At 41.6% G+C, this 13276-nt stretch overlaps 1 pseudogene; it reads right to left on the bottom strand.

Moving 5' to 3' along the window:
- Window positions 1-183: 183 nt before the first annotated feature.
- LOC115139676 (uncharacterized) overlaps window positions 184-13276 on the bottom strand; it is a 139628-nt pseudogene continuing 126535 nt past the window's right edge.

The raw sequence follows: 13276 nt of genomic DNA on the forward strand, positions 1-13276 counted from the left end.
TGTGAAAAGAATGTTGATGTTGATAATGCAATGGAATCATGTCAAAGAACACACACAGAGTCACTCTTATATTGTATAAAACCATATTCATAAATTACAGTATAAATATTTATACATTAACAAAAATGTAATACATATTAATTTTCTGTAACTTAAAAAAAAGTAATATCAAGCATTTTTAAAAAAATATTGCCTGCTGGTGTTCTAAGCATTATATCTAAATCACACATAGGCTACTACATCAGCCAAATGTACTACTTATCTAGCTACACTACATGGCCAAAAGTAAGCTGTTATAGCAACAAAAGTGGGACCAACTCCATTTGAATGCCCATGAATTTGGAATGAGATGTTAGACAAGCATCATTTGGGCCATGTAGTGTATCTGTAGTCAGTTTCATCTTTACCTGCTACAATGGTCTAGTACAGGAACTATTGTTGACTATTTTCCTCCTGCACTCTCAGGTATCACTTTAGCTTTATTCAACAAAATGGTTGCGATATAGCCTGAGTGTACAAAACATTATAAATACCTGCTCTTTCCAAGACATAGACTGACCAGGTGAATGCTATGATCCCTTATTGATCTAACTTGTTAAATCCACTTCAAATCAGTGTAGATGAAGAAGAGGAGACAGGTTAAAGAAGGATTTTGTTTCATCCTTGAGGCAATTGAGACATGGATTGTGTATGTGTGCCATTTAGAGGATGAAGAGGCAAGACAAAATATTTAAGTGCCTTTGAACGGGGTATGGTAGTAGGTGCCAGGCACACTGGTTTGTGTTGGGAATTGTAACGCTGTTGGGGTTATCACACTCAACAGTCTCCCATGTGTATCAAGAATGGTCCACCACCTAAAGGACATCCAGCCAACTTGACACAACTGTGGGAAATTTTAATGCTACAGCATACAATGACATTCTAGATGATTCTGTGCTTCCAACTTTGTGGCAACATTTTGGGGAAGGCACATTCCTGTTTCAGCATGACAATACCCCCGTGCACAAAGCGAGGTCCACACAGAAGTGGTTTGTTGAGATTGGTGTGGAAGAACTTAACTGGTCTGCACAGAGCCCTGACTTCAACCCCATCGAACACCTTTGGGGTCAAGCATTGGAGTCAACATGGGCCAGCATCCCTGTGGAATGCTTTCGACACCTTGTAGAGTAATTGACCCAACAAATTGAGACTATTCTGGGGGAAAAGGGGGGGGTGCAACTCAATATGATGAAAGTGTTCTTAATGTTTTGTACACTCAATGTATAAAGAGATACTTGTGATCTGAATCACTAAGTACCAATTGTTAGTCCTAGGTGCAGGGATTTAGAGAAACTGACTATATCCATTATGTAACTAACTACACTTTGAATTAAGAGGTTACAATAAGAAGTGAAAGAAATATAGAAAGCTTATGTATCCTAAATCTCTTAGTGGCTTTCTTTCTCATGCCCCATTTATTCAGAACCCACGTGACATGTAGACTATCCGGTTTTTAATTGGACATGTCAGATTTCAATTGACTTTCTGTGTTTGAAAAATGAAAATGAAAGACACTCAACTCCATTTTAGCTGTGAGGATACTTGGGGTAGAAGAAGGGGAATCTTAGAGTATTTGGATGCACACAGGGAGTAGCTTAATGCAGAACCTATTCTTGCCCAGCTCCGTTCCCCGTGAGACCTGGGCCCGTGTTTATCAAGCGTCTCAGGAGTGCTGATCTAGAAAGGTAAAACTGATCCAAGATCAGCACCCCCACTCTGAGACGCTTGATAAATACTGGCCCTTAGCTACTGCCTAAACTTTGCAGCCTGGTCTGGTATCAGATTCTCTCCAGTAGGAGTAGTGAGCTCCAGTCACGCGGCCTAGCTCTGCAGCAGGCTAAAGAAGCAGTTGATTTTATTAATTAAACAAGGCCTAGCACACAATATCGGCTATGTCAGTTGGATGGCGACATAAAAAGACACGTTGAAAAAAATATACAATGTATAGCCCTAACTAATGAGGCAAAACAAATGTCTGTTCACATTTTGATAGTGTCACAAAGCATGTGAGACAAATGGTGATATTGTCAGCTTGATATACTGTTTCTACTATTTCTATACAGTTTCTAATGGCTCAGAACGGTGGTCATCAAATTCAGTGTAAAAAAAGAATCCCTGAAAGTATCTTTCCTCTGATTGTGTGAAAGAACAGTTCATGTTTCAATGCAACTTATTCAGGATAATTTATATCAAAATGCTCCTTCATTTAAATCAATTGTCAGTCTAACACATCCAAAGCACTGCAAGCATGTTGCTTGAAATGAGTTTCTGTAAACATTATTTGTTTAAGATAAGAAAATCCTTACAATATTATCTCAATTGCATTGAGACCTAATAATAGTAAAAAAAAAAAAAATGTAACACACCCACCTCTTACACTTTAGTTGAAATTATAATGAGCTATGACATGTTTCCCAAATGCTCTTCAGTGGACCTACTTCAATTGAAGATTAAAATATTTAGTACAAATCTATGGACAATGAGGACCTAGTTTGGACCTAGAAAAGTGCAACATAGGCTAACATTTCCCTGCTGATCGAGTTGATTTAGAGATGTCTTAATAAGGTAGCATGAATCACGATGTGATCTCAATTTGTCTCATATCAATCCAATTATTTATGCAGTAGTTGAAAATAACTGACAATTTCACAGCACTGGCCATCCTGGGTTGAATTCAATAGTACAACATAGATTCTCTCCTTTACGTCCTCTGCACTGATGGTCAAGAAATTAGACGGGTGACGCATGAAGTCCTGGTAGGGATCTACCAATTAGATGAAGGAGAGGTGACAAGGAGAGGAAGCCAGTTAAGACTATTGAGATAGAGTACACCCAATGTCTAATGTGTGGTTCATGATTCCTCACTTTCCCATTTCTAGCTCAGAGGGTTGTAGGTCGTGAATGTGCAGCAAAGAGTGGGAGCTTTACGCCTCTGCTTTTTGGTCTCCGTGAGCCAGGCTCTCCTCGCCCTCCTCCTCCTCCTCCTCCCCAGGAACCTAGAACACAGTCACATCTCAGTCAGTCACAGATCTCAGAATTTAGCCACAATTTAATCTATACCAAATCATATTTGTTATAAAATAGTCTTTTTTAAATTTACATGTAATACAAGACAGTATTCCACATTTGCCATGTGTGACTAATAACAATCTATATGTGGCTAATGCCACATTATGGGACTGGATATGTCAAATGTTACATGAGTGTCACACCAATAATGTAACATCCTATACGTTATACCATATACCTCAGGCATTTGATTCAACTGTAAGCTAGTGATGGTCATTAATGGATCAGGATAATGTGTTGTATTTGTTTCTTTCAGATTATTACCTCCCAATAAATGGAATCATCAAAGCAGTTCTGATCTGGAGGCTGTCCCCAGAATGGAAGCTTCATTATCAGACCTGTACAAATAGAAAAGTTATTAACAGTATTATTAAATATATGTTTCCCAGCGGGCATCGTATAAAACAAACTGCATAGTTTTATAAAATATGAAAACTGTCTGTTCAAATGTGATGTAGATTTTTTGAATGACAAAGAATGGCAGTCTCTCTCCACCCACCTGTAATAGTTCCTCCAACCAAAGCGAACCCAAGGGATGAGGCCAGGGCTGCACCCTGCATGGCAGCACTCCTGAGGGAAGAATGGCGGAGAGAAAATGACAGTACTTAGGTTATTATGGCAAGAGACCCTTATTTTGAGACAAATTATTGAGGCCAAGTTCACACCTTAATTAACGGAAAAGTGAATTATTAGACGTTCAAGAACTACACTATCTGTATCTGATATTGACTACACATCGTCATTTACCAAAGGTCTTTAGAAAATCATTCCTTTTCAAATGCCTTTTATTTCTAATATCTCTAATTCCTTTATCCAATGCCTTTATAGATATACAGTATGAAGAATGCCATTGGATGAGCCCTACCCGTTCTTCTTGCCCAGAGCGACAGCCACAATGCCAGCGATACCCCCGAGGATGCCAGGCATGCCGTGCAGATTGTGGACACCACAGGTGTCCTGGATGCCCAGGTTGGATGCCAGGATTGGCTGAAACACAGAGAGAAACAGTTGTGTAATTTCTATATTCCCTAGTGCCCACTCATTTCAACATATTTCTAGCCATCTGATGGCAGGTTAGTCAGTCATGGATGGATGGGTGATTGTTTTGACTAAAATGCAAGTTTCTCCCAGCAGGCAAAACTCGTTTAACAAACCAGAACCAGATTTTCTCATTGGGCTGAGGACACTATTTCCTTCCCCTAACTGGTTAGTGAGGATGCTGACATTCAAAGGAATGTAGGTTTATTGCAACTCACAAGGCATGTCTATGTTGCAACACTAGTTGGCTTTTCATAGACAATGTGGTGTCCTGGTCCACTGCAGGGTTGTGGCGGCAGGTAGCCTAGTGGTTAAGAACATCAGTCCAGAAACTGAAAGGTCACTAGTTCAAATCCCAGAGCTGGCAAGATGGAAAAATCTGCTGTTTTTCCCTTGAGCAAGGCAGGTTAACCCCCAACAAAAACAACTACTCCCCAGGGACTGATGATGTTGATTAAGACAGCACTCTGCACCTCTCTGATTCAGAGGGCTTTGGTTAAATGCACAAGACACATTTTGGTTGAATGCATTCCGTTATGACTAGGTATCTCCTTTCTATTGGTTCAGACTTGTGTGACCTTTGAACTCACAGTGAGGAACTTGAAGCCCAGGGTGGAGACGATGCCAGCCACGAACCCGATGATCATGGCACCAAAAGGGCCGATGTCCATGTCAGCGCAGGTTCCCACGGCAACACCTCCTGCCAGAGTGGCATTCTGGATGTGGACCTATAGAAGACACAGAAGCATCTTTTTTATTTTATATTTTATTTAACCTTTATTTAACTTGGCAAGTCAGTTAAAAACAAATTCTTATTTACAATGGCGGCCTACCCCGGCCAAACCCTGCCCTAACCCGGACGACGCTGGGCCAATTGTGCGCCGCCCTATGGGACTCCCGATCACTGCCAGTTGTGATACAGCCCGGGATCAAACCAGGGTCTGTAGTGAGCTATGCTATAGTAGGTGCTGTGTGAGATTTTATTGTCGCTTTCCCAAAGACACACAATACACGCGCACACACTCAATATTCTTGTTTGAACATAAACAAGTAAAAATAAATTGAAAGAAAGTAAACAATTTACAGATTTGCTGTGATCCTTTGTGGTTTGAATTAAGCATTGGAAGACTCACCATGTCCAGTTTGCCTTTGTGCTCCACCAAGCTGGAGACGGCATAGGCAGAGAGTACGCAGGCAGCCAGGGAGAAGTAGGTGTTGGTCACCGCCATGAGCTGATCAGTGCCAGATTCAGCGATGGCAGAGTTGAAACTGGGCCAGAACATCCAGAGGAACACGGTACCTGGAGAAGATATTCAAGGAGGATTTTGATTTGTCTGCTACTTCAGTTAATTCTAAAATATATAAACAAAAAAGTGATGTATTAAATATATTGAAACTACATTGAACAGAATTATGCCTGCTAGTGTCACTGTTTTTATAATACAGTGAGTTTTAGAAGTGATACACTGTATTTCCACTAGGTGGTGAATGAGACTATGATTTGGGGGAGCTTCCACTTCCCCTGTGATAAAATGTACAGCGCAAACAGACACCAGGAGCCGTCTCAGAGTAGGAATGGTAATCTAGGTTCAGGTCCCCCTGTCCATGCAATCCCATTAATTGTGATCTAAAATTTGTGCGGCGAATAGCCTAGTGGTTAGAGCGTTGGGCCAGTAACCGAAAGTGTTGATGGATTGAATCCCCAAGTTTACAAGATAATAAATCTGTTGTTCTCCCCCTAAACAAGGCATAGGAAGTTCCCCGGTAGGTTGTCATTGTAAATAAGAATTTGTTCTTAACTGACTTTCCTAGTAAAATAAATGTTTTTAAAAAATGATACTAAAATCAGCACTCCTACTCTGAGATGCTTGATACTTAGAACCCCCTTATTGCTGAATTGTTTTTTCTAGTCTTCTAAAGAACATTTTAACAATATTTAGCGGATCTATCTACTACTCTTTAATCTATAACAGTTGTTAGTGACTGTCTACGCTAATCAATAAAATGCATAGATTATTATGATACATTTCTTTCTCCCCAATTTCATGATATCCAATTGGTAGTTGCAGGCTTGTCCCATTGCTGCAACTCCGTACGGACTCGGGAGAGCCAAAGGTCGAGAGCTATGCGTCCTCCGAAACACGACCCCTCCAAGGTGCACTGCATCTTGACACACTGCTTGCTTAACCCAGAAGCCAGACGCACCAATGTGTCAGAGCCGACCGAAGTCCCCTAACCCGGACGACGCTGGGCCAATTGTGCGCTGCCTCATGGGTCTCCTGTTCACGGCCGGCTGCGACACAGCCCAGATCAAACCCGGGTCTGTAGTGATGCCTCTAGCACTGCGATGCAGTGCCTTTTACCGCTGCGCCACGCGGGAGGCCAAAATGCATTGATCTTGATGACTGCCATGTGAGCTGCTCTTACCAATCATGGCGAAGAGGTCAGAGTGGTAAACAGAGCCATCGTTCTCATGGCTGTTCCTCAGAGCTGGCCGGTACAGCATGCGGGCCACTGCGAGACCGAAGTATGCCCCAAAGGCATGGATAATCATGGAGGCCCCAACATCATTGGCCTGTGAGTGGGACAAACCACATAAAGTAGTTAGTTCATGTTGTAAAAAAAAAGACCAGCACTACTAACCTAACTTTCTCCTTAGCCTGCTTAGTAACCTCAGTCACCTGTCAATCACCCATCCTTCACACCTCTGCACATTCCCAAGCAAAACTTGTGCACTGATTTGTTGGGTATAGGATTGGACCGATTCAAGAATATCAAATAAATTGACCTAGATATATTTTTCCCTTTGTAGGTTCATCCCTACGAATTTACGCCGTGGTTATATTTGTCTGAGCCCTTTTGGATTCAGGATGAATCTTGTCTGATCGCGGTTATCTTGGGCTGTCACTTCTCACCACTGGAGGGCAGTCTCACTAGGGTTATGGGCCAGGTGTATAAGGTCCCCGGTAAACAGATAGTGCACATATATGGGTCAACAGGAGATTCACACAGTTTTTGCTGCTACTCACAAGATTGCACGCAATATTGCTTATTGAACTGTATTAACTAATATCATTTTCTAGTATAGTGTTTTTCATGTTCACAAGTTCTTAGATGAGTGGACAAGGTTGAAGTTAGTTTGTTGTGACAGACTGTTAGAATAAGGGTTAGTTCTGGGATCTGAGATTATGGTGAAGTGCACTGACCTCCAGGATTTCGGCCACCAGATGTTCGTTGATGCTGAAGATGGTGATCTCCAGGATGGTCATGATGAGGAGCTGGACAGGACTGGTTTTACCCAGCACTGCCCCGAACGAGATCAGAACGGTGGCTGTGCTGAAATCTGCGTTGATCATCCTTATGGTGAGGAGGGAGAGGACGAGTAGGAGGGAGTGAAGAGAGAGAAAGAGAGAGCGAGAGATGTCTTGTTAACACTAGAACAGTACACTTCTCTATGATTGTCCTCTATCTTGTGCACAGAATACCACTAATGCTAGCTTCATTCATTCTACCCGTTCTGTTGCTGTATTAACCTTTTTGGGATAGGGGGCAGCATTTTCACTTTTGGATGAATAGCGTGCCCCGAGTGAACTGCCTCCTACTCTGTCCCAGATGCTAATATATGCATATTATTAGTAGTATTGGATAGAAAACACTCTGAAGTTTCCAAAATAGTTTGAATGATGTCTGTGAGTATAACAGAACTCATATGGCAGGCGAAAACCTGAGAAGAATCCAACCAGGAAGTGGGATATCTGAGGTTTGTAGGTTTTCAAAGCTTGGCCTACCGAATACACATTGAGATTTGGATGAGGTTGCACTTCCTAGGGCTTCCACTAGATGTCAACCGTCTTTAGAAACTCATTTGAGTATTCTACTATAAAGGAGGGGCTCATGAGACTTCTTTGAGTCAGTGGTCTGGCAGAGAGCCTTGGTCTCATGACGCGCGCTCCCGACAGAGTTACTTCTCGTTCCAGTGCTTTTCTGAAGACAAAGGAATTCTCTGGTTGAAACATTATTGATGTTTTATGTTAATTTCATCCTAACGATTGATTCCATACATCGTTTGACATGTTTCTAAAGGACTGTAACGGAACTTTTTGAGTTTTTGTCTGGATGAAGTGCCTGCGCCTCATGAAGATGGATTACTTCTAACAACAAGTGGCTATTTGAACATAAATGATGGAACTTTATGGAACAAATCAGTCATTTATTGTCGAACTGGGATTCCTGGGAGTGCCTTCTAATGAAGATCATCCAAGGTAAGTGAATATTTATGGTGTTGTTTCTAACTTGGTTGATTCCAAAATGGCGGATATTCCTCTGGCTGTTTTGGGTTCTGAGCGCCGTTCTCATATTATGCTTTAAAAAAAAATTGAAATCTGACACAGCGGTTGCATTAAAGGAGAAGTTTATCTTTAATTCTGTGAATAACACTTGTATATTTTATCAATGTTTATTATGATTATTTTTGCAGAATCACTGGATGTTTTGGAATCAAAACATTACTGCACGTAAGGCGCCAATGTAAACTGAGATTTTTGCATATAAATATGCACATTATCGAACAAAACATACATGTATTGTGTAACATGATGTGCTATGAGTGTTATCTGATGAAGATCATCAAAGTTTAGTTATTAATTTTATATATATTTCTGTGACTCCTATCTTTGGCTGGGAAATGGCTGTGTGTTTTTTCGACACGGCTATGACCTAACATAATCACATGTTGTGCTTCAGCTGTAAAGCATTTTTGAAATCGGACACGATGGGTAGATTAACAAGATGTTTATCTTTAATTTGCTGTATTGGACTTGTTAATGTGTGAAAGTTACATATTTCTAAAAAAAACATTTTTGAATTTCGCGCGATTCCTTTTCAGCGGAATGTTGTCGAGGGGTTCCGCACTAGAAAGGTTAATGTGTCTAGAATAGAAGGCTTCTCTACGACTGTCATCTAATGTGTACAGTTGAAGTCGGAAGTTTACATACACTTAGGTTGGAGTCATTAAAACTCGTTTTTTCAACCACTCCACAAATGTCTTGTTAACAAACTATAGTTTTGGCAAGTCGATTAGGACATCTACTTTGTGCATGACACAAGTCATTTTTCCCAAAATTGTTTACAGACAGATTATTTCACTAATAACTCACTGTATCACAATTCCATTGGGTCAGAAGTTTACATACACTAAGTTGACTGTGCTTTTAAACAGCCGTGGCTTTAGAAGCTTCTGATATGCTAATTGATATCATTTGAGTCAATTGGAGGTTTACCTGTGGATGTATTTCAAGGACTACCCTTCAATCCCAGTGCCTCTTTGCTTGACATCATGGGAAAATCAAAAGAAATCAGCCAAGACCTCCACAAGTCTGGTTCATCCTTGGGAGCAATTTCCAAATGCCTGAAGGTACCACATTCATCTGTACAAACATCTCCAATCGAAAATCAAATCAAGAGTCGGCTTTCTATTCCGCAACAAAGCCTCCTTCACTCACGCCGCCAAGCTTACCCTAATAAAACTGACTATCCTACCGATCCTCGACTTCGGCGATGTCATCTACAAAATGGCTTCCAACACTCTACTCAGCAAACTGGATGCAGTCTATCACAGTGCCATCCGTTTTGTCACTAAAGCACCTTATACCACCCACCACTGCGACTTGTATGCTCTAGTCGGCTGTCCCTCGCTACATACTCGTCGCCAGACCCACTGGCTCCAGGTCATCTACAAGTCCATGCTAGGTAAAGCTCCGCCTTATCTCAGTTCACTGGTCACGATGGCAACACCCATCCGTAGCACGCGCTCCAGCAGGTGTATCTCACTGATCATCCCTAAAGCCAACACCTCATTTGGCCGCCTCTCGTTCCAGTACTCTGCTGCCTGTGACTGGAACGAACTGCAAAAATCGCTGAAGTTGGAGACTTTTATCTCCCTCACCAACTTCAAACATCAGCTATCTGAGCAGCTATCCGATCGCTGCAGCTGTACATAAGTCTATTGGTAAATAGCCCACCCATTTTCACCTACCTCATCCCCATACTGTTTTTATTTATTTACTTTTCTGCTCTTTTGCACACCAATATCTCTACCTGTACATGACCATCTGATCATTTATCACTCCAGTGTTAATCTGCAAAATTGTAATTATTCGCCTACCTCCTCATGCCTTTTGCACACATTGTATATAGACTCCCCCTTTTTTTTCTACTGTGTTATTGACTTGTTAATGGTTTACTCCATGTGTAACTCTGTGTTGTCTGTTCACACTGCTATGCTTTATCTTGGCCAGGTCGCAGTTGCACATGAGAACTTGTTCTCAACTAGCCTACCTGGTTAAATAAAGGTGAAATAAAATAAAAAAATAAATAAAAAAAACTATAGTGCGCAAGTATAAACAACATGGGACCATGCAGCCGTCATACCGCTCAGGAAGGAGACGCGTTCTGTCTCCCAGAGATGAACGTACTTTGGTGCGAAAAGTGCAAATCAATCCCAGAGCAACAGCAAAGGACCCTGTGAAGACGCTGGAGGAAACAGGTCCAAAAGTATCTATATCCACAGTAAAAACGAGTCCTATATAGACATAACCTGAAAGGCCACTCAGCAAGGAAGAAGCCACTGCTCCAAAACCGCTATAAAAAAGCCAGACTATGGTTTGCAACTGCACATGGGGACAAAGATCGTACTTTTTGGAGAAATGTCCTCTGGTCTGATGAAACAAAAATAGAACTGTTTGGCCATAATGAACATTGTTATGCTTGGAGGAAAAAGGGGGAGGCTTGCAAGCCGAAGAACACCATCCCAACTGTGAAGCACGGGGGTTGCAGCATCATGTAGTGTGGGTGCTTTGCTGCAGGAGGGCCTGGTGCACTTCACAAATTTGATGGCATCATGAGGAAAGAAAATTATGTGGATATATTGAAGAAGCATCTCAAGTTAAAGCTTGGTCGCAAATGGGTCTTCCAAATGGACAATGACCCCAAGCATACTTCCAATGTTGTGGCAAAATGGCTTAAGGACAACAAAGTCAAGGTATTGGAGTGGCCATCACCAAAGCCCTGACCTCAATCCTATAGAATATTTGTGGGCAGAACTGAAAAAAGCTTGTGTGAACAAGGAGGCCTACAAATCTGACTCAGTTACACCAGCTCTGTCAGGAGGAATGGGCCGTAATTCACCCAACTTATTGTGGGAAGGTTGTAGAAGAATACCCAAAAAGTTTGACCCAAGTTAAACAATTTAAAGGCAATGCTACCAAATACCAAGTGAGTGTATGTAAACTTCTGACCCACTGGGAATGTGATGAAAGAAATAAAAGCTGAAATAAATCATTCTCTCTACTATTATTCTGACATTTCACATTCTAAAATAAAGTGGTGATCCTAACTGACCTGAAACAGAATTTTTACTAGGATTAAATGTCAGGAATTGTGAAAAACGGAGTTTAAATGTATTTGGCTATGGTGTATGCAAACTTCAGACTTCAACTGTACGTACATGTGCTATTACTGCAAGCTGATTATTGGTTTTGACGGTTTTGGTAATGTCTATGTTGTATTTACTTGAAGATGTCTTCTATCATGGGTACTATGATGATACTTCTAGCTTTATTTATTCTGTACGTTCTGTTAGTGTACTATTTGTATTTACTTGAAGATGGAGACTTTGATCTTGCCGTCGTCCAGGTGCCAGAGGCCTTGCATGATTAGACCCCACTGCAGAGCGAAGGCGGCCAGGAGCAGGTTGAGGCCCACGCTGCTGAAGCCATATCTCTTCAGAAAGGTCATCAGGAAGCCAAAGCCAATGAAGATCATAACGTGGACATCCTGGAACACTGGGGAACAAATGGCAGGTCAGAGGTCAGCTCAGTGGAGTTTGATTCATTAAAAAAAGTGACTTCCAAAATGCAGAGATATTAACATTTTAAATTCACATGAAATCCAAAACACATTGGTGGTAGTGTTAACATAATATAAATGCATATTTTCTCTATAAAACAGGCCCCATATGATTTATTCACTTTGAATGAATAGTGAATGAAAACTAAAACAAATGAATAAAACCCTGGGAGGGCTTGCTATGTGAGTATAATCCTCTATTACAACACGTCAACGACATTCAAATCAGTTGACAGTCTAGCTATTGATCAAAACCTAGGGCTATAAGTGGCATGTAAATATTCCATTCATTATGTTGCTTTGCCTTTGGCTGCTCAAATGATTCACAGAGCACCCGCATTGGATGGTGCAGCAACATTAGTAACCCCTATCCCCATGAGGGGGTCAATGAAAATCCTGAGGAGGGAAGACCAATTATATTAGTCTGTGAATGGGATACTGAGAACTGAGGCTCCCAATAACCCAGTTTGATGTGTCATGTCAGTAGCCTTACGCTGTTCCATTCACTGGGATCACATGATCTTAACCAAGTCTTCTAAATTTAATAGATGGATCACTGTGCTCGCACTTTATGCATGTTAAGATTGATGTATACAAGAGGACAGACTTTACTTATAAGGACTTTAGCTCACTGTGTGTGCGGACAGCAGGATGTGAGCACTATCCGAGTTTCTGCAGATAAGGATCAGGCTACTGGCCCAAGAGACTGACCAAATGTGTGTATGTGTGTGCGTACGTACGTAGGTGCGTGGAGCTTAAAACGGTTTGTCCACCGCCGCTGGAGGAACAATCCTAATTCTCCAAGCTCCACTCCCACTCCCACCCACACACTCTACTCCCACTCTCGCTCGACACTCAGAAAAGGTTCTCTTCCCTGAAATGCCTGACCACAGGAAGCCAGACTCCAAATTCCCAAAAGTGATCAGTCATTGTGCGATGGATGACGGGTCCTCATCTGGAAAGTACATCAAGGTGTGGCCGTTTGCAGAATGTGGAAACAATAGTCCTTGTTTCCCCAGCTCTGGTTAGCATTGTGGTGGGAAGTTAGCATTGTGGTGTCAGGGAAGCTGGGTAGGGTAGCCTAGTGGTTAGAGCGTTGGACTAGTAACCGGAAGGTTGCAAGTTCAAACCCCTGAGCTGACAAGGTACAAATCTGTCAATCTGCCCCTGAACAGGCAGTTAACCCACTGTTCCTAGGCCGTCATTGAAAATAAGAATTGGTTCT

Source organism: Oncorhynchus nerka, linkage group LG13 (genome assembly GCF_034236695.1).
Source record: "Oncorhynchus nerka isolate Pitt River linkage group LG13, Oner_Uvic_2.0, whole genome shotgun sequence".
NCBI classification, from domain to species: Eukaryota; Metazoa; Chordata; class Actinopteri; order Salmoniformes; family Salmonidae; genus Oncorhynchus; species Oncorhynchus nerka.